We start from the raw sequence: 22,056 nt of genomic DNA on the forward strand, positions 1-22,056 counted from the left end.
TGATTCTTAAATTGGTTTGATTTGGTTTCACTTATTTGATTACGGCAAAGGACGCGAGGGTTATCGTCTTAAGAGAAGAGAGGTCTTTCTAAGGCAAACTTATTCATATCTACACTGCATATGGGAAACCCATGAAAATACGCATTCAGCCCGGCCGTTTGCATGAAAGTGAATCTAGGTTGAACTACCAGTTTCAGCTACTTTACCGCTCGGAAGCTGGCGGGTCTTGGAATTTGAAAACACCTAACTGTAAATTTAAATCATAACATACGTTAATAGCTTAATTTCATACAATAATGCACATTTTGGAGTTTTGTGTTAGAACTTTGCCATAACTTTCAGACTCACGCCACGCTGGTGTTCCACCTGATTCCTAATCCCAGAGGACGAGCTAGCTACATGGACTTTTTCGCCATGTGCAATATGCAAAGAAAGTAGTTTACCATAAAAAATACCGTCACGAAGGCATTCCTGCCCTTCGGCAGATAGTCATTGCGGGTTGTGCTGGTATCAGACAAACGAATCCTTTAATTTTCGATTCTCGCAGTAAAGCTAAAGAAGTTTGTAAGCACAACCAAAACCTTGAGCTAAAGAATCAATTAACAGCGTGAAAAGAAATGTTTCCTAGTAGCTTGGTTTGGTTTAGTTTATTATGGAAAAAGGGGAGGGATGCCTTCGTAGAAGACTTTTCCAAAGAAAACTGGCTAATTTACACTTTGCACATTGGAAAAACACGAAAACACCCATGCAGTCAGCCCGTTCGCATGGATTCGAACCCAGCTCGAAACTACCAGTGTTCAGCGATTTTACCAATCGGAAGCTAGCAGGCCTTTTCCCATGAGCTCTCGCACGCTACTTACTCTTACGAGAAATATATTTCTGAATTAAAGATGCAAATTTTGCAAAGCTTAAAAATTCATGAATACCATTTAGTAATTTTAAGAAAGAATTACTTACAATGTTTTGAAATACAGAAATTGTTGGAAATTTATTACTTTATTGCAACAGTTTCATTTGGTAGTTTCTGTCTATTCAATTTTATGTTGAAATAATGCTTTTCCCAAATAATATTGCCTACCAGATCCGAGCGGTAAAGTCGCTGAACACTGGTAGTTCGCTCCGAGGTTCGAATCCTGCGAACAGGCCGATTGCATGAGCGCTTTCGTGGTTTCCCTCATGGGTAACGTGTATACGAGCCAGTTTCCCTTTAGAAAGTTCGTCACAAAATTATCCCTTCCTTTAGGCAGATATCCCTCGAAGCTTTGCCGTACTCACATAAACCAAGCCAAAGTAATATTTTTGTCTTTCGGGCAATAATAGCCCCACACAAGGAAGAATGAAATTTAGTCCATCTGTCAACTCAGGTAATTTGACGCAGGCTGTAATTTTGAGGAAGGATTAGTGTGCATGTGTTTCCGTGTTTTCACACTTTTTCTTTATGATAAAACTGTTTACCTTTTTAAGTTTTCCTCAAAAAAGGCCCAATCAGTGGCCTAAGTGGTAAAGGGTGTTTAACACTGGAAGTTCGACCGGGTTCGATCGCAGGCGAACGAACTGGATGCATCGTTGTTTTTCATAGTTATCCCCCATGTGTAATGTAAATACAATCCAGTTTCCCTATCAAAGTCCTCCACTAAGAGATCCCTACTCTTAGACAAATAGCCCTTGTATGCTTTGCCATATTAAAAAATCCAACCTAACCTCCTCAAACTTTTTTTCTGCTTTTAAATAAATAGTCATCTTTGACATCCCAATATCCAAGTAAAGTTTAGAAGCGACTAAGTACATCGCGCTTATTATGTTCAGCTGAAATTTTCCTCTGGGAGTATTTGTTGGAGCAGGCTGAAGAATAGAGTTGGAATGTATTCTTGTACTTTGGAGAGAGGTAAAATTAACAGCTCTCTTCCGAAAAGTTGTATATCATTCCCGCATACTATGTAACATTAATGAGGACGTATATTTTCAAGTAGACTGCTGCGAAAGATAGTTAAAGCTATACGGAAGTGATTATCAAATGAAGTACCTTATATGACTAGTAGAAAAATTTTGTATATATATTTATATGGACAGATACGATACTCTTCCTTGTGAGATATAAAGTATATCTAACCTGAAGTCTTAAATTTATAGAAATAAATACATGCAAAGATTGACTTAAAGAAATGCAAAATAAAATATGGTTTCTTTTTGTTTACCAAGCTGGTTACTGTAGTTATCAAGTAAGAAATAGTTTCTCTCAGTTTATTAGACTGGTACGTCTCGTTTTAGTGGGCTGGTTATTTACTATAATTTTCAAAGGTGTGGCTTGTAAATAAAACTTAATTTCATAAAATTTGAGAGAATAAATTAATCGTGTGGCAAAAAGCATTAAGGTGTCAACCTAAAATTCATGGAATTCTGCCATTCCTCCATTACCAAGAAATAAAACATAGGTGTCTATGTCGTGTTCAAATTTTGGGTACTTGCTAATATACCACGAAAAGTGACCAATGGGTAGTGTTGAATTAGCAATAGTTAATGGAGGTGGGGAGGCCTTTCCTTTTGAGACGAGATGTTGCTCACCGATTCGTTGGATGTACAACAAATATTTTAAAACACGGAAGAAGAAACTTCTTCCACTAGTCACTTAAAAGTTCGATTTAATCACACAAGAGAAGGAATTGTTCGAATAATAACTGCCGAACTTTGAACTGTTTTCTCATAGTGCATTACTACGCTGAAAATTTTTTCTTAACATTGCAAAGTTAAGTCTACGGAGGTAAGTGTCCAAATAAACTCTGGCAGGTTATGCACATTACATTGAATGAATTTGCATGAATATTTAAATTATATGTAATTCTTTGTGAGTATATAGTACTTAAGGTAAACTAACAATTCTACTTCTGAACTAGCAAAAAAGGAAGCTTAAGAGATGGCAACATGTTCATATCTCTGGTCTGAGGAATATATTCATCAATTCAACACTAATGCTGAGATAAACACAGCGTAAAGTAAAGGTATTTCCCCAATATGAAGTGCACATATATCTAAATATTTAAGAAAAATTAGAAATAAATCTAACACACCAAAGCCTGAAATGCGATACTGCTTTGTGGAAAGACCGTAATCTAAAACCAGGAAAATACCTCCTGTGTACTTTTAATTCAATCAAATCTTTCCAAAACTTCAAGAAATTTTAAGCAATTCACATGTTTAGTTAATACTGAAGCTAAAGGGAGCTCGCCAGCGGTAGCGCAATAAAATCACCGAGCACTGACAGTTCGACCGGGTACAAATCCTGGCGAGCGGAGTTTGCATGAAAGAAAACAAGAACCCCATGTGGAATGTAGGTCGAATCATTTAGGGTAGGAATCATCGAGTTGTCCCTTCCTATGTGAAACGTAGAAAACGAGAACACTATGGGTCCTATGTGGTTTTTCCCATGTAGAACATAATAAGAGTAAGTTTCCTCTAGAAAGCCCAGCATTAATGTATTACTCTTCGTTAAATAGATAGCTGTAATTTAACGAACCAAACTGCAGTTAATGTAAATTAATTTGTTATCTCGTGTGTCAAAACCAATAACTAAACTGAAGGTGCGGAGCACTATTTAAACTTCTCCCCCATTTTTTTCGAGAACTATTAAAATAAGACCATTTAACACAAAGGAAAGGAAAGGCATTAAAATAACCCCGCATGGCATACTAGTTTAAATATATACCTGCTGTTTTTAATGCTATGTCCCTTGGTGACATGAATTTCACAATAGAATAAGCTTACCGGGGAAATGTAAATGCAGAGCTGAATGTAATCGAAATACTGTACTAACAAAGTAGTGGAGTCAAATTTAGATTTAAAACCAGGTTTTCCAATAATTATTCGCGTGTTGCTTTCGTGCCAAAAGCCAAGATTTACAGAAATAATAAACATGGAATGTACATAATGCTACATACCAGAATATTCAGTTTTAAATAATTATTTCGTTGCGAAATTTATTTTATGTACACAGTCCAATCAGTTGCGTGGCATAGCAGCACTTTTCCTCACAACGGCAACACTCTCCTTAGGAAAAAGGGCAAACTCTCGTGCGTTTTACCGTAACTAGTAAATAAACAGTAATCACATTTTTCAGTTGTTTTAAAACAGAAATGTACTTTGTAATGAATTTTTAAATAATCCAAGTTAACGTTCAGCATGGCGTCTTAAGCACTATATATCCGGTAAATATAAACTTGACAAGTTTAAAACAGACTTAAATTAATATGAAAATTACCAGATGCAATGAAAAGTTAAATTTATTTTAAAACACAAATTCAGTGTTTAACACAAGCGGCAATATAATAATATTTTCACATACGAATGCAATAACGAATTAAAAATTAGTACACAGAACGCAGGAGTGTTAAAAGTATTAAACAGTTTACCTTCGGAAGGTATTAATTTCTTTCGTGGGTATTTCTCTGTTCAGTTATTACAAAACATTTGGTCTTATTTTCTTGCTACTTTCTTGAACAAATTCATTTAGTACACTATTGGTTTTCCACTCCACCATCTCTTGAAATTACGTTCATCACAAGCTGAAAGGCACACGCCTAACCCCCGGGTGCTCCGACATTATTGACCGTTTAGCATCTTCTATTACAGGGATGGTGGCGCAGGGATTTTCAAGTTCGGAAATAAAGTTCCTTATGCTCTGATGGTGGGGCACCAATATTTGTGCTGTCCTTTGCAATTTTGCCCAGAATCTAGGCATTTGAAATATCGACCGCATATTCGAGGAGAAAAATGTCATCCAGCATTCCGGCGCACGTTGTAAACAATCTATCTCACGATTAACATGACACTTATACAGGGCATATTCAGCATAAACCACAATGGAGGATAATACTTGAGTAAATAGACCTTCTTCTCGAGTAGCGTCTATAGTAACGTCGAAATACCGGGACAGTTCCCTAAGAAAGTCGGGATGATCCATTTCATATTGTGGCAACAAATTGATTGCCGACTGTATAGTGCTTCTGAAAGACAGCTGCATGCAAGCAACAGTATATCCAATAACTTCATTAAATTCAGATTCTACGTTTCCATCTTGGGGATACATATCTTCTCGCGACCTGAGATTTGGAATTATTTCGAATGTTCTCCATATGAAATGGAATACATCATAAGCAAACATTCGAAGTCTCGGATCATCCATTTTCGTCTTACCGCTCCAACTCTGAAAATCAGAAGGAAGAATTTCCCGAGGCAAGTCTTTTAAATAGGTTACAAACTCCAAGTTCTTTTCAACGATTTGAAGTCATTGGTGTTCATCACGCAGCTTCTGTGGAATTCTTGTCGTACTGCTTCTTTACGGCACATTTATTTTATTAAAAATTCCCTGTCGTTCCTTGAGAATTTTAAAGAAAGTTAAATTTCAATTTTCTTGTTAAGGATTTGCCAGTTTATTACCTCGAAGCTTTAATTTCATAAGAATATAAAATTAAGTAATCATATCACAAACTGTATTATCAAAAAATATTAAAAATAGAAAACAATATACTGTTAATACTGCAGTTTAATTGACTGATTGCTTCGCTTGCGAAGCACACGACGGCTATCAGCCTAAGGCAGGGGTCGGCAACCTGCGGCTCGCGGCGAGCCGCGTACGGGTCTTTTGATGTAAAGTTGCGGCTCTCCAGTTCCATACAGAAAAATTAATAATTTATTATCAAAACCCTTAAAAAATAAGAAAATATATTTTTAAGTACCTAATTTTTCAATAGCTTCTATTTTTCATAATCGTCAATTACGCTTAACATAACCGTGATGAGATAAATTTGAACCATTTTTACTGTACTGTTAATTTGAACTATTGTTCATTTTGTCAACTCCGCCGTCAGCATGGCAGCTGGTAAAAGAGAAGGAACTGAAGACGAAAACCGAGAATTCAATCAGGATTGGGCGGAGTAGTTTGAACAGATGGCCTTCCGAGTTGTCTCATTTGCCACCAAAAACTCGCACACAAAACTAAGTAACTGGGCATACTTCCATACTAAGTAACTGGGCACAATCTTCCAGTAATGTAAATCTGCCAAGCTCTGCAGTATCATTAGAAATTGCAAATAGAGTAAAACCATTCACGTCAAATACGTCAAAGATTGTTTTATACGTGCATCTGAATAAATGTTTCGTGATATTAAAATCAAAGCAGAAATCATAAGAAAATCAACGATTTGCCATTATCTGCAAAAACAGTACAAGATAGAACTGCTAAGATGTTTTCAAATGTAATACAAGTGGGAGACATTCATCTGGCTTCTGCCTTATCACTTGCTATAGATGAGTCTTGTGACATAAAAGACAAGACACAAGTTACCCTTTTCGTAGGGTAGATGACCTCCCAAGGTCCAAATGAAGAACTGTAGGATCGCAATCGCTCTGAGGCAAATTCTCGTGGAGAAGGTATAGTAAATGTGTATGCAAAAATGCCTGGAAGACAATGGAATCAATATAAATAAAATCGTTTCGATAGCAACTGACAGAGCCAGAAGTATGACAGGAATACATAGAGGATAACATCAATTCTTCAGAAAAAATAAGCCATGAAATCCTAACGTTTCACTGTTTAATTCACCAAAAGCGCTTTGTAACATTTCCGGCCGAAATAGTTGAAGTCATGAACTTGGTAATTAAGATTTTTAACAGCATTTTGCAAAAGCACTCTACCATCACTAGTTTAAAGATTTCCTTCATAGATAACCAGTTTTCTGACCTGCTTCTGCACAATAAAGTGTGATATCTTTTCAGAAGTAACGTTTTGCAGCGTTTTACATTGTAATTGAGTGAAATGCAAACATTCCTCAATGAAAAAAAGCATTGACCATTCCGAGTTGAAACAAGACAAACGGCTGCAAAAATTCTACTTCATGGTAGATACCACAATGAAATTAAATGAACTAAATCTAAAACTGCAAGGAAAGAGCAACCCAGCCTCCGCCTTGCTTTAAGAAGAAGTTTGTTTCGGAAACAAATTTCTTATTTTTGTTGAAGACATGGAGAGAGGTAAATTTTAAAAATCTGAAGTATATCGCAATGAGACCAATGCAATTATTGACACGAATTACTTCAACATAGCTTTAAAACTATGAAGGATGGATTCGCTATTCAAAACAAACAAAAGTACTCTTGCGTTTGTAGGGTTTATATTTATTTTAACTAACATTTATTTTAAGTTTAAACTATCTTTCCTGTCAAGCCTTACTTTCCCATGGAGTTGCCAGTGCCAGAGTATGTAAATTTTAGTAGAACGCGCAAGGATTCAAATTTTCAGCTGAAGTAATCTGAGTTAAATAGAAGGGAAACGAGTTCGAAAGTGTGCTTTCTTGCTTCACGAGCGTGGAGGTGGCTAGTTAGAAATTGAAGGACCACGCATTTCGGCCTGTGTGCTTGCCTCGGTAGATTTTTAAATCTTTCAACGTAATATTCAGAAGTTTGATGAATTATCAGCGGTATCTAAGAACGCGGTTAGGTTAGTTACGTTTAGAGAGCCTCGTAGTTAGTCACTTGTTATTATTCCTTTTTAGTTTCTTATTTTTATTTTACCGCCGGGTCGGCGTAGTTTGTGAGCGTCAAGAGCACGCATCTGTAATTTCTAAAGTTGAATAAAAAGGGATTTAAACCCTTTTCAAGACTTTGTGTACTTTTCAGTATTTAGCCGTCACCACTTTTGTTGCGTGCAGGTTGGGAGCGCGCAACATTACGTTGGCGTCCGAACACTTGTCGAACTGAAATGGCCGAAAATTGCATGGAAGCTGCTGGACAACAACAAGAAATGGCAAGCCAATTGGAAGGATTTGGATACCTGGTCCAAACGATGAGAGCGTCAATCAAGCCAAACGTCAATTTCGACGGAAAAAATTCGGTGGCGATATTTCTAGAAGCCCTCGAAAATCACTTCCAGCTCTACCCTGTGCCTGAAAGACAAAAAGTTGCCATCGCCACATCTACACTAAGAGGACAGGCCTCGCTATGGTGGAAGAATATAGGCAAATTTTTATTAGGGGAATTCGGAGGCCAGACATATACATTTGAAAATTTCAAAAAATCGTTATTAAAGGCCTTTCCCATAGTGAAAGACCGAGCAAAGCTAGAAGCCGAACTGTATAGTTTTTATCAACGGAATATAGAAGAGTTGACGGACTTTATTCTGGGAAAAATTAAGCTGACGGATATGCTGTATGGGAAGAAACCCGACGCGGAGATTATTGAAATAATCTTACCAAGATTGCTACCTGCGGTTCAAGATTACTTTGAAATTAGAAACCCAAGCACATTGCAGGAGCTCTTCGAATTGGCGGTCAAGTTCCAAAATCGCAGAATAGCGGAAAAAGCTAGAGGGGCATCGTATTCTCAAAGTATCCGAAGGCAATCTTCAAATGAGCAAACCAGAAACGCATATGGCTCTTATGGGGGAAAGAGCTATCAAGCTAACTCCTCGAAGGTCAATAGTAGATAGAAAATGCGGGTTCACCCACACGCGGTGTGCGGTGTGGGCGTGGCCAATGACGTCACACAGAGGGCGGGGCCAAAGGCAACGTCATCACACTAGGAGGCGTGGTCACGAGTGGAGTTGAGGTGTTGGTAGATTGCTGATTGAGTTGTAGACCTCCTGCTTTTCATTTAAAGTTAGTTTTTTTAAATTGGCAACGGAGTCATGGCGTCCTCTAGGGACGAAAAAAGAAAATAATTTATTTAGGAATTGCTTATGGCGTCCTCTAGGGACGAAAAAAGAAAATAATCTATTTTAGAAGTTTCTTTTTTTTTTTTTAAATGTTAAAATTCAAAATATAGAATTGAACTCTCAAACAAAATATCTCACCAGCTCAGTAGTTTGAAGATTTTAACCACTAAGCTGACGGGATACATTCAGATTCAGGTAAAAAAGCCTATTAAAGAAAATGGAATTTGAATCGACTCATCAACTTATTCTGATACTTTTATCCTTTCTAGTTTTTCATCCTTTCTAGTTCATCACTTCATTTACTTTTTTTAAACCATTCTAGTATTCTATACACACTTTAACTTAGTGGTATGAAATTGTATTTAAAAAGAAACGTTTATTTTTCATGATCTTAGTTCTTTTACTAAATTTTCTACAGAATTTCTAATTTCTTTCACGTGTTTAACAATATCTTCCTTACATTACCGAATATTTTTAAAAAAAACTCAAGTCTATAACTGTTAATTGCTTTTCTTACGTTCATGATTCCCCTTCTGTGTTTATATTTCTTAATTCTAGCTTAACTTATTTATTATAATGTTTTTATTTCTATCTCATCACTCGTAATTCCAACATTTTATCCCTTTTTATTCATTTTAACGATATGGATTGTTTTCATTTACTCCATATTCAAATATTTCCTTACAATTTTTATAATACTTGTTTTATTCCTCGATCATAATAGATCATCTACAGGTTTTACTCAGAAATTTCCATTCACAACTTTACAGTTTAATACCATTTATATCTAAATGTATTTCTTTCTCATATAGTTTTATGGTCTTCAAAGTTTCTAACATCATATTTAGTTTTAAATCCCGATTACCTTTAAGTGTGTTGATAATTTTCATTTCTAATTTTACAACCACGTTCAGTGTTTCATCCACACATACCAAAATATTTCTTACATTTTCTGATATTTAGTCTATGTCATATTTCAGTACTTCAAATGAATTTACACTGCTCACACTATTATTTTTTCATGTTTTAGAGACACTAACTATACTAATTTTACTATTTTTCCTGCACTAATTGCATCTTTGTCAGCACTCATGATAAACTAGCAATTGTTTTGCATCACATGCATAAAGAAATTCTTAAAACCAACTTTTTCAATATCGTACTCAAATTACTGTTTTACAGATAGGAATTACCAGTATTCTTTGGTTTTACTCTGTTACATCTTTTTAAATTTTAACATCTTACTTTTAATTCTAACATACATCTTTTAAACAGTTTTTTCTTTTAATGATAGCCTTACCTTATTTGTTCAAATTAATTCTTTCATTCACCTTCTTTACTACCTTTCAGTACCTTCATAATTCACTATGCAAACGCAATGTCTTTCACTGACATTCTGTTTAATAATACCACAAGTTTCCTTAATTGACAAAAAGCGAATTATTTCTCATTTCAAAATAGAACTACTACTATATTTTTGCACAAACATTTCCTTTATCCATTCAAGCCACCCCTTAACCCGTAACTGATGTAGCGATAGGAAAGGAGATTCTTATCATATGCTCTTTCGACATTTGAGGTTTCTAGAACTTCTTTGACAAGTATATCAATACCATCAGAAAATATACTTAACACTTTTACCCAGTTTAAAGGCAACATACTGTTATAAGAATGGTTTTAGTTAAATTTATAACACAAATAAACGCATTTTGTGCTAAATAGGCATAAACATTTAGATTCAGAATATTTCTTTTTAATCCGATGTAAGACTTGAATTTCATTCATGATACGGATTGTCTCTTGATTTTCTTTTTGTTTTCCTTACACTAATAGAAAATTTTTATTTTACAAGTTCAGCTTTTAATGAAATAGAAATAAAAACTACGATACACCTGTTGATTTTAAGAAAAGGAACTTTGATATATTTCTGGAAATGTAAATGCTTTTAGAGTTTTCTTTCAATAACGTTGATTTTCATTACTTTACTAACTTCAATAATTCTCTTTTTAGCTAATATGAATGAAAGAAGATTGTCAAAAATGTGACACAGTATAATTCTTACGAACATATGTACCTTTACCAGCATACAGATATTACCGATTGAAATGAAGAAAGATACAGATATTTTACTCCAATCTACATTAAATTAAAAAAAAAAATATTTAAACTTTCATACATTCCAAAGAATAAACGAAAACTCAATAGATATTGTCATGTTTGTATATATGAGATAAAAGTTTTATGAATGGTATTTAAAGTAATGCTTAGAACTTCATAAAAGCGAACATTCACTATGTTAATACACATATCATCAGTTATTTACATTAATCAATGTAATATTAATCATTTTATGTACTATATGCACATATATTTAAAGTTTAATTGTCTTACAATTGAATAATTAACTATTGAGAGAAAGAGGTTCATATCTTACACTATTTAATTCACATGGAACAAATTTTTCCATCAACCACATTGAACTGCGTTTTTTAAATTCGCCAAAGCTCTTTTATTTCTGCATTTTCACACTCACGACACATTTTAAATGTAACTATTGATTACCATTTCAAACACCGATATCATAACTCAGTGTAAAACTACATCATAACTCATTTTTCCCTACTAACTACAATTTTATATATTCAAGAAGTACATCTAAGACATGATCATTTTCTATGTTCTAGCAAATCGATTCAATTGCGAACATACTATTAAGACTTGCGATTTTAGAAGACTTGCATGTATTAACGATGTCAACGTTTCTTCGTTTTTATAAGATTCACATCAAATCATGTCGCATTCGAATGTGGTGTAAGAGATCACTTTTTCTTTTAAACACTTGTAAACAATGGATGCAATTTATAAGAAGAGAAGTATCATGCTGTTTCAAAACATCATCATCAGCATATTTCTGTTTCTTTTGACACCGGCAAAATTTAAAAATGACATTCAATATGATGTAAAGATTCATATTGTTTTAAATTCTTATGCTCACTAAATATTTTTTATCACGATTTACTCTTAAAAGTAACTTTATAAGTTTTCATATCCTTTTTACATGAAAAGAACTTGTGATTATTCACTACAAAATTCTAAGACGAGAAGCTTCGCGACTTTTCAAACTACAAACTTAAATTTCTTAGGACATACACTACATCTGATGTTTCTTTCATGAGATTTCAAATATCTCTTCAGATTACTCGTATTCAAGAAACCTTACAAATATATCACATAAGTTCAGCGAATAATCGCTTCATAAAATCTTAAATTTTCAACACGAGTGAATCACTTGAAGCATATACTGCACTGTAAACATACAATACTTAAAAAATTGTTATAAAAAATAAAAATACATTCATTTCACCAAGAAGCTTTTCTATTTAAATACATTTATTTATTTCCAAAGAACAAGTTTCTGTATTATATATAAAATATACTTAGAATTTTCTTTCATTAGTTAATATCAAATTAACAACAATATCCATTTACTGATATTTGATATACATGTTTGCTTTAAAATTATAACTAAAATTTCAATATATTTCTATTAAAAAAAACATAAGGAAAAAAAAATACTCATAACATCAACCAAAGACAGAAATTTAAATAGAATAGCTGTACTTATATTAGTGCATTTTTATAATCTTCATAACATTTCGATTCAAAAAACCTATTACAAAATAAATGAAACATTTTTTTCTGCCTTAAATAATCTCTTATATTTTTAAAATTAATACATAAAAATATATCTTCCCCAATATATTTAATTCTATCCTCAACACTTATTATAATGCAATCATGTCTTGTTTGTGAAGGATGATTTACAATACAACTTTCGCATTTAAATAGTTTTTTAATCACTGAATTTAATTCAGTTTTGATAGAGTTTATGAGTTCTTTAAAACGTTCATCATCATCACTTACCATATCCGAACAATTGTTTTTACATTTGATTTGCAACGGTAAAATAATTTCAAAAATTACAAAATAAATGAAACATTTTTTTCTGCCTTAAAGAATCTCTTATATTTTTAAAATTAATACATAACAATATATCTTCCCCAATATATTTAATTCTATCCTCAACACTTATTATAATGCAATCATGTCTTGTTTGTGAAGGATGATTTACAATACAACCTTCGCATTTAAATAGTTTTTTAATCACTGAATTTAATTCAGTTTTGATAGAGTTTATGAGTTCTTTAAAAAGTTCATCATCATCACTTACCATATCCGAACAATTGTTTTTACATTTGATTTGCAACGGTAAAATAATTTCAAAAATACTTTTATATAAAGTATTAGATACATCAGGAATAATTTCTTTCAATTTTTTAAAAATATCACAGTTTACTTTTAGGTATGTAGGTTTTAGTTTAAAAGAATTTTCATCTTGTTTAAAAACTTGTTGAAAAATACACTCACCTTCTTTGTTGAAAACTACCAACTCATTATTGCAAATGATGCTGGCAGTCGTATAGACAAGATTAAATTCATATATTTTTGAGGAAAATTCTTGCCATGTTGCAGGAGTTATAACAACACCGCGTGTAGTAGGGTATAATATTTTATTTTGTTCCACACATTCACGTAGATGAATGTTCATTCTGTTTTCAAACTGATTTATGGACACAAAATATCCCCAACCAAGAGTCCACTGTGCAATCAACTTCGAACTTTCTTTTTCCTGTTCTCGATTATTCGGCATGAAGATATTTTCAGGAACAGACTTCATATAGTGGGCAAACCAGTCATCCTCTGGAAGTTCATCCTCATTATCTTCCAAGCGTCGTTTTTTAATTTTCGAAATTTTTATGTTTCGGAATGTGATACTAATTCTAGGATCTTTAACGTCAGGTTGAGAGGGTATTCCGTGCATCCAAAATTGATTCGTTGGGGGTTTCATTACAAGGAGAGTTCCATGAGTTAAGTCCACGCTTCGAGATGTGAAATTTCGCCTGGTAAATACCATTTGACGTTTTGCACCTAAACTGATGATAGGTATATCACTTTCAGGTTCGAGACAAGTTTCATTGTCTTTATGCGTTGAAATTTTCGCCACTCCGTCAGGATAATAGTTCAATAAAGCAAAATTATATTTTTTGCCAGTTATCGTTTCAACATAATCTTTTACATTTAGAAGAGTTTGAGTCCATGGTTCTGCACAAATGCTCGTTCCAGAGAATTCGTAACTAAGTCCTTCATCACCAAAACCGAGTACTTTCCTTCGTGGAACATACTGAGTCCCATTAATTTCAAAACTAATATTTTTAAAATCATAATTTGATAGTTCATCTAGCAAAATATCAGCTTCATTTCGTGAATGAAATTCTTCGTATAATTCCACATTTAACTCTGTATCACATATATTCCTCATATTCGCTTCTGAATCTAACGACAATTCTGAATGATATAGAAATACGTAGCATTCTTAAATAGCAAAAATTATCTAAAACATACATTAACGAAATGATTTCATCAACACTTATCGTAATACATTCTTGTCATGTCTTGTTTGTGAAGCCAGTCTTTCCGGCGTCATATGTGTAAAAATAATCATGATAGGATAGTGGGAACGAGTTATAGTGTCCTAATGTTGTTATTCTGAACCTCGATATTACATATATGCATAAGGAGAATCTTAAAAGCATCATCCACTTATCATGATAGAGTAATGGAAAATTTCTAAAACTCTGATAATCATACGCGAAAGAATGTATTATCTTAAGGTTATTGTTGCTATTCGAAGTTTGACAATACGTGAAGTCTACAGCGCTTATCAAGGATCTTCCTTCACTTCTGTATGTACTGTCAAATTTGGAATAGCAACAATAACCTTAAGGAAGACCTTTGATAAGCGCTGCACGTTATCATGATAACGTGAAGTCTACAGCGCTTATCAAGGATCTTCCTTCACTTCTGTATGTACTGTCAAATTTGGAATAGCAACAATAATCTTAAGATAATACATTCTTTCGCGTATGATTATCAGAGTTTTAGAAATTTTCCATTACTCTATCATGATAAGTGGATGATGCTTTTAAGATTCTCCTTATGCATATATGTAATATCGAGGTTCAGAATAACAACATTAGGACACTATAACTCTTTCCCACTATCCTATCATGATTATTTTTACACATATGACGCCGGAAAGACTGGCTTCACAAACAAGACATGACAAGAATGTATTACGATAAGTGTTGATGAAATCATTTCGTTAATGTATGTTTTAGATAATTTTTGCTATTTAAGAATGCTACGTATTTCTATATCATTCAGAATTGTCGTTAGATTCAGAAGCGAATATGAGGAATATATGTGATACAGAGTTAAATGTGGAATTATAAGAAGAATTTTATTCACGAAATGAAGCTGATATTTTGCTAGATGAACTATCAAATTATGATTTTGAAAATATTAGTTTTGAAATTAATGGGACTCAGTATGTTCCACGAAGGAAAGTATTCGGTTTTGGTGATGAAGGACTTAGTTACGAATTCTCTGGAACGAGCATTTGTGCAGAACCATGGACTCAAACTCTTCTAAATGTAAAAGATTATGTTGAAACGATAACTGGCAAAAAATATAATTTTGCTTTATTGAACTATTATCCTGACGGAGTGGCGAAAATTTCAACGCATAAAGACAATGAAACTTGTCTCGAACCTGAAAGTGATATACCTATCATCAGTTTAGGTGCAAAACGTCAAATGGTATTTACCAGGCGAAATTTCACATCTCGAAGCGTGGACTTAACTCATGGAACTCTCCTTGTAATGAAACCCCCAACGAATCAATTTTGGATGCACGGAATACCCTCTCAACCTGACGTTAAAGATCCTAGAATTAGTATCACATTCCGAAACATAAAAATTTCGAAAATTAAAAAACGACGCTTGGAAGATAATGAGGATGAACTTCCAGAGGATGACTGGTTTGCCCACTATATGAAGTCTGTTCCTGAAAATATCTTCATGCCGAATAACCGAGAACAGGAAAAAGAAAGTTCGAAGTTGATTGCACAGTGGACTCTTGGTTGGGGATATTTTGTGTCCATAAATCAGTTTGAAAACAGAATGAACATTCATCTACGTGAATGTGTGGAACAAAATAAAATATTATACCCTACTACACGCGGTGTTGTTATAACTCCTGCAACATGGCAAGAATTTTCCTCAAAAATATATGAATTTAATCTTGTCTATACGACTGCCAGCATCATTTGCAATAATGAGTTGGTAGTTTTCAACAAAGAAGCTGAGTGTATTTTTCAACAAGTTTTTAAACAAGATGAAAATTCTTTTAAACTAAAACCTACATACCTAAAAGTAAACTGTGATATTTTTAAAAAATTGAAAGAAATTATTCCTGATGTATCTAATACTTTATATAAAAGTATTTTTGAAATTATTTTACCGTTGCAAATCAAATGTAAAAACAATTGTTCGGATATGGTAAGTGATGATGATGAACTTTTTAAAGAACTCATAAACTCTATCAAAACTGAATTAAATTCAGTGATTAAAAAACTATTTAAATGCGAAGGTTGTATTGTAAATCATCCTTCACAAACAAGACATGATTGCATTATAATAAGTGTTGAGGATAGAATTAAATATATTGGGGAAGATATATTGTTATGTATTAATTTTAAAAATATAAGAGATTATTTAAGGCAGAAAAAAATGTTTCATTTATTTTGTAATAGGTTTTTTGAATCGAAATGTTATGAAGATTATAAAAATGCACTAATATAAGTACAGCTATTCTATTTAAATTTCTGTCTTTGGTTGATGTTATGAGTATTTTTTTTTCCTTATGTTTTTTTTAATAGAAATATATTGAAATTTTAGTTATAATTTTAAAGCAAACATGTATATCAAATATCAGTAAATGGATATTGTTGTTAATTTGATATTAACTAATGAAAGAAAATTCTAAGTATATTTTATATATAATACAGAAACTTGTTCTTTGGAAATAAATAAATGTATTTAAATAGAAAAGCTTCTTGGTGAAATGAATGTATTTTTATTTTTTATAACAATTTTTTAAGTATTGTATGTTTACAGTGCAGTATATGCTTCAAGTGATTCACTCGTGTTGAAAATTTAAGATTTTATGAAGCGATTATTCGCTGAACTTATGTGATATATTTGTAAGGTTTCTTGAATACGAGTAATCTGAAGAGATATTTGAAATCTCATGAAAGAAACATCAGATGTAGTGTATGTCCTAAGAAATTTAAGTTTGTAGTTTGAAAAGTCGCGAAGCTTCTCGTCTTAGAATTTTGTAGTGAATAATCACAAGTTCTTTTCATGTAAAAAGGATATGAAAACTTATAAAGTTACTTTTAAGAGTAAATCGTGATAAAAAATATTTAGTGAGCATAAGAATTTAAAACAATATGAATCTTTACATCATATTGAATGTCATTTTTAAATTTTGCCGGTGTCAAAAGAAACAGAAATATGCTGATGATGATGTTTTGAAACAGCATGATACTTCTCTTCTTATAAATTGCATCCATTGTTTACAAGTGTTTAAAAGAAAAAGTGATCTCTTACACCACATTCGAATGCGACATGATTTGATGTGAATCTTATAAAAACGAAGAAACGTTGACATCGTTAATACATGCAAGTCTTCTAAAATCGCAAGTCTTAATAGTATGTTCGCAATTGAATCGATTTGCTAGAACATAGAAAATGATCATGTCTTAGATGTACTTCTTGAATATATAAAATTGTAGTTAGTAGGGAAAAATGAGTTATGATGTAGTTTTACACTGAGTTATGATATCGGTGTTTGAAATGGTAATCAATAGTTACATTTAAAATGTGTCGTGAGTGTGAAAATGCAGAAATAAAAGAGCTTTGGCGAATTTAAAAAACGCAGTTCAATGTGGTTGATGGAAAAATTTGTTCCATGTGAATTAAATAGTGTAAGATATGAACCTCTTTCTCTCAATAGTTAATTATTCAATTGTAAGACAATTAAACTTTAAATATATGTGCATATAGTACATAAAATGATTAATATTACATTGATTAATGTAAATAACTGATGATATGTGTATTAACATAGTGAATGTTCGCTTTTATGAAGTTCTAAGCATTACTTTAAATACCATTCATAAAACTTTTATCTCATATATACAAACATGACAATATCTATTGAGTTTTCGTTTATTCTTTGGAATGTATGAAAGTTTAAATATTTTTTTTTTAATTTAATGTAGATTGGAGTAAAATATCTGTATCTTTCTTCATTTCAATCGGTAATATCTGTATGCTGGTAAAGGTACATATGTTCGTAAGAATTATACTGTGTCACATTTTTGACAATCTTCTTTCATTCATATTAGCTAAAAAGAGAATTATTGAAGTTAGTAAAGTAATGAAAATCAACGTTATTGAAAGAAAACTCTAAAAGCATTTACATTTCCAGAAATATATCAAAGTTCCTTTTCTTAAAATCAACAGGTGTATCGTAGTTTTTATTTCTATTTCATTAAAAGCTGAACTTGTAAAATAAAAATTTTCTATTAGTGTAAGGAAAACAAAAAGAAAATCAAGAGACAATCCGTATCATGAATGAAATTCAAGTCTTACATCGGATTAAAAAGAAATATTCTGAATCTAAATGTTTATGCCTATTTAGCACAAAATGCGTTTATTTGTGTTATAAATTTAACTAAAACCATTCTTATAACAGTATGTTGCCTTTAAACTGGGTAAAAGTGTTAAGTATATTTTCTGATGGTATTGATATACTTGTCAAAGAAGTTCTAGAAACCTCAAATGTCGAAAGAGCATATGATAAGAATCTCCTTTCCTATCGCTACATCAGTTACGGGTTAAGGGGTGGCTTGAATGGATAAAGGAAATGTTTGTGCAAAAATATAGTAGTAGTTCTATTTTGAAATGAGAAATAATTCGCTTTTTGTCAATTAAGGAAACTTGTGGTATTATTAAACAGAATGTCAGTGAAAGACATTGCGTTTGCATAGTGAATTATGAAGGTACTGAAAGGTAGTAAAGAAGGTGAATGAAAGAATTAATTTGAACAAATAAGGTAAGGCTATCATTAAAAGAAAAAACTGTTTAAAAGATGTATGTTAGAATTAAAAGTAAGATGTTAAAATTTAAAAAGATGTAACAGAGTAAAACCAAAGAATACTGGTAATTCCTATCTGTAAAACAGTAATTTGAGTACGATATTGAAAAAGTTGGTTTTAAGAATTTCTTTATGCATGTGATGCAAAACAATTGCTAGTTTATCATGAGTGCTGACAAAGATGCAATTAGTGCAGGAAAAATAGTAAAATTAGTATAGTTAGTGTCTCTAAAACATGAAAAAATAATAGTGTGAGCAGTGTAAATTCATTTGAAGTACTGAAATATGACATAGACTAAATATCAGAAAATGTAAGAAATATTTTGGTATGTGTGGATGAAACACTGAACGTGGTTGTAAAATTAGAAATGAAAATTATCAACACACTTAAAGGTAATCGGGATTTAAAACTAAATATGATGTTAGAAACTTTGAAGACCATAAAACTATATGAGAAAGAAATACATTTAGATATAAATGGTATTAAACTGTAAAGTTGTGAATGGAAATTTCTGAGTAAAACCTGTAGATGATCTATTATGATCGAGGAATAAAACAAGTATTATAAAAATTGTAAGGAAATATTTGAATATGGAGTAAATGAAAACAATCCATATCGTTAAAATGAATAAAAAGGGATAAAATGTTGGAATTACGAGTGATGAGATAGAAATAAAAACATTATAATAAATAAGTTAAGCTAGAATTAAGAAATATAAACACAGAAGGGGAATCATGAACGTAAGAAAAGCAATTAACAGTTATAGACTTGAGTTTTTTTTAAAAATATTCGGTAATGTAAGGAAGATATTGTTAAACACGTGAAAGAAATTAGAAATTCTGTAGAAAATTTAGTAAAAGAACTAAGATCATGAAAAATAAACGTTTCTTTTTAAATACAATTTCATACCACTAAGTTAAAGTGTGTATAGAATACTAGAATGGTTTAAAAAAAGTAAATGAAGTTAAAATTCAGAATATATTGAACATTATAACGTTAAAAAAAGTGTGAAATTGCATCTAAAATTAAGTAATGTAACAAATAAACAGCACGTGCGGGAACGTTTGTGAAATATAACGTATAAGTTAAAAATCAGGTATTCTCAAATTTATGAAAGGTATGAAAAAAAATAGTATGTGGAAATTAAATAAAATATTACAAATAAATTAGAAACGTTAAGTATTAAAAAAATATGACAGTAAATGAATATGTTATTATGAAACAGAAAACCTGAGAAATAAGTTAAAGTTTCATGAAAAACTAGAAAGGATAAAAGTATCAGAATAAGTTGATGAGTCGATTCAAATTCCATTTTCTTAAATAGGCTTTTTTACCTGAATCTGAATGTATCCCGTCAGCTTAGTGGTTAAAATCTTCAAACTACTGAGCTGGTGAGATATTTTGTTTGAGAGTTCAATTCTATATTTTGAATTTTAACATTTAAAAAAAAAAAAAAAAGAAACTTCTAAAATAGATTATTTTCTTTTTTCGTCCCTAGAGGACGCCATAAGCAATTCCTAAATAAATTATTTTCTTTTTTCGTCCCTAGAGGACGCCATGACTCCGTTGCCAATTTAAAAAAACTAACTTTCAATGAAAAGCAGGAGGTCTACAACTCAATCAGCAATCTACCAACACCTCAACTCCACTCGTGACCACGCCTCCTAGTGTGATGACGTTGCCTTTAGCCCCGCCCTCTGTGTGACGTCATTGGATACGCCCACACCGCACACCGCGTGTGGGTGAACCCGCATTTTCTATCTACTGTCAAGGCCCAAAAAGGAAATTTGAAAACCGTCCGCGTACCCAGAAGGCAGAAGTTAAAAGGAAAGCTTTAAACGAATAGAGGGCCCTGTGAAAGCGAGGGTCCAGACCCCGGAAGTTTTGTAAAAACCCTCAAAAAGATACTTAAATACGGTTATCGTAAAAAAATCGCAATTACCAATTATACAAGTCTTGGTTGGCGATGTACCAGTAGAAGCCCTCATCGATACAGGAGGAGAAGGTAATTCTATGAGTGATATTTTTTTAAGAAGAACTTTAATAGGTTACGATTATTTAAAAATAAAAACACAGAAATCATAGCAGCGCAAGGACAAACTTGTCAATGTATCGGAAAACTGTCTTTAAAAATACAGGTTCAAGACGAAAGCCTTAAAGTATTAATTTTTGTAGTAAAAAATTTGCAAAGTCCAATTATTTTAGGTATGCAGTTTTTAAAAGCCGCGAAGGCCAAACTAAATTTTCAGGAAAGTTCTATTGTGCTGGAGATGGACCGGAGGGTGTTGGAACCAGGGGAACAACCGCAAGTTGGCCTTAGCCATTTGAATGCCCATGAAAGCCAAACCATCCAGCAAGTGGTGAGTACTTTTTCAAACTTGTTTTCAGAACGGCCTGGTAGCTGTCAAATAGTTACGCATGAGATACAGTTAACTGCCGACAAACCCTGTAGGACTAAACCATATCGTTATGACAAACAAAAAGACGTAATCATCGAAGAACATATTCAGGAGATGTTAAAGAATAAAATAATAACGCCCATAAATAGTGAGTACGCCAGTCCAGTCGTACTATGTAGGAAAAAGAACGAGTTTCCTCCTTCGGATAAAAGGGCTTGGAGGTTTGCTATCGATTACAGAAAACTTAATAGTGTTACTAAATTTCCAGTTTACCCTTTGCCGGTTATAGAGGAAATTATTAGAAAGATTAAATCTACAAGATACATGACTACGTTGGACTTAACGTCTGGCTACTATCAAATAGCTATGAGACCCGAAGACATACATAAAACCGCGTTTATAACAAAATCGGGCACTTATGCATTTTTACGCATGCCCTTTGGGTTGTGTGCGTCCCCGTCAACATTCCAGAGAGCTATGGACATTGTTCTAAAGCCTGTCCTAGGAAAATCGACTTTAATCTATCTAGATGATGTAATTATAACGAGTAGTACGTTGGAACATCATATTAGAATCTAGAAGAACGTTTTAAATTATTAAAAGAGGCCGGTCTTACAATTAAAGCCTCAAAATGCAAGTTCGCAACTAAAGAACTTAAATATCTGGGTTATAAAATTTCGCAAAAGTATATAGAAACTGAAAATTCAAAATAAAAGCCATCAAGAATTTCCCACCTCCCAACACCGCCAAGAAACTTCCTTCTTTCCTTGGGTTATGTTCTTATTGTCGGTCATTCATAAAAGATTTTGCTAATATTGTTGAACCCTTGT

This window comes from Stegodyphus dumicola, chromosome 2 (assembly GCF_044657685.1).
Source record: "Stegodyphus dumicola isolate Sdum_Otavi_A_Nest chromosome 2, ASM4465768v1".
In the NCBI taxonomy this organism is placed as follows: Eukaryota; Metazoa; Arthropoda; class Arachnida; order Araneae; family Eresidae; genus Stegodyphus; species Stegodyphus dumicola.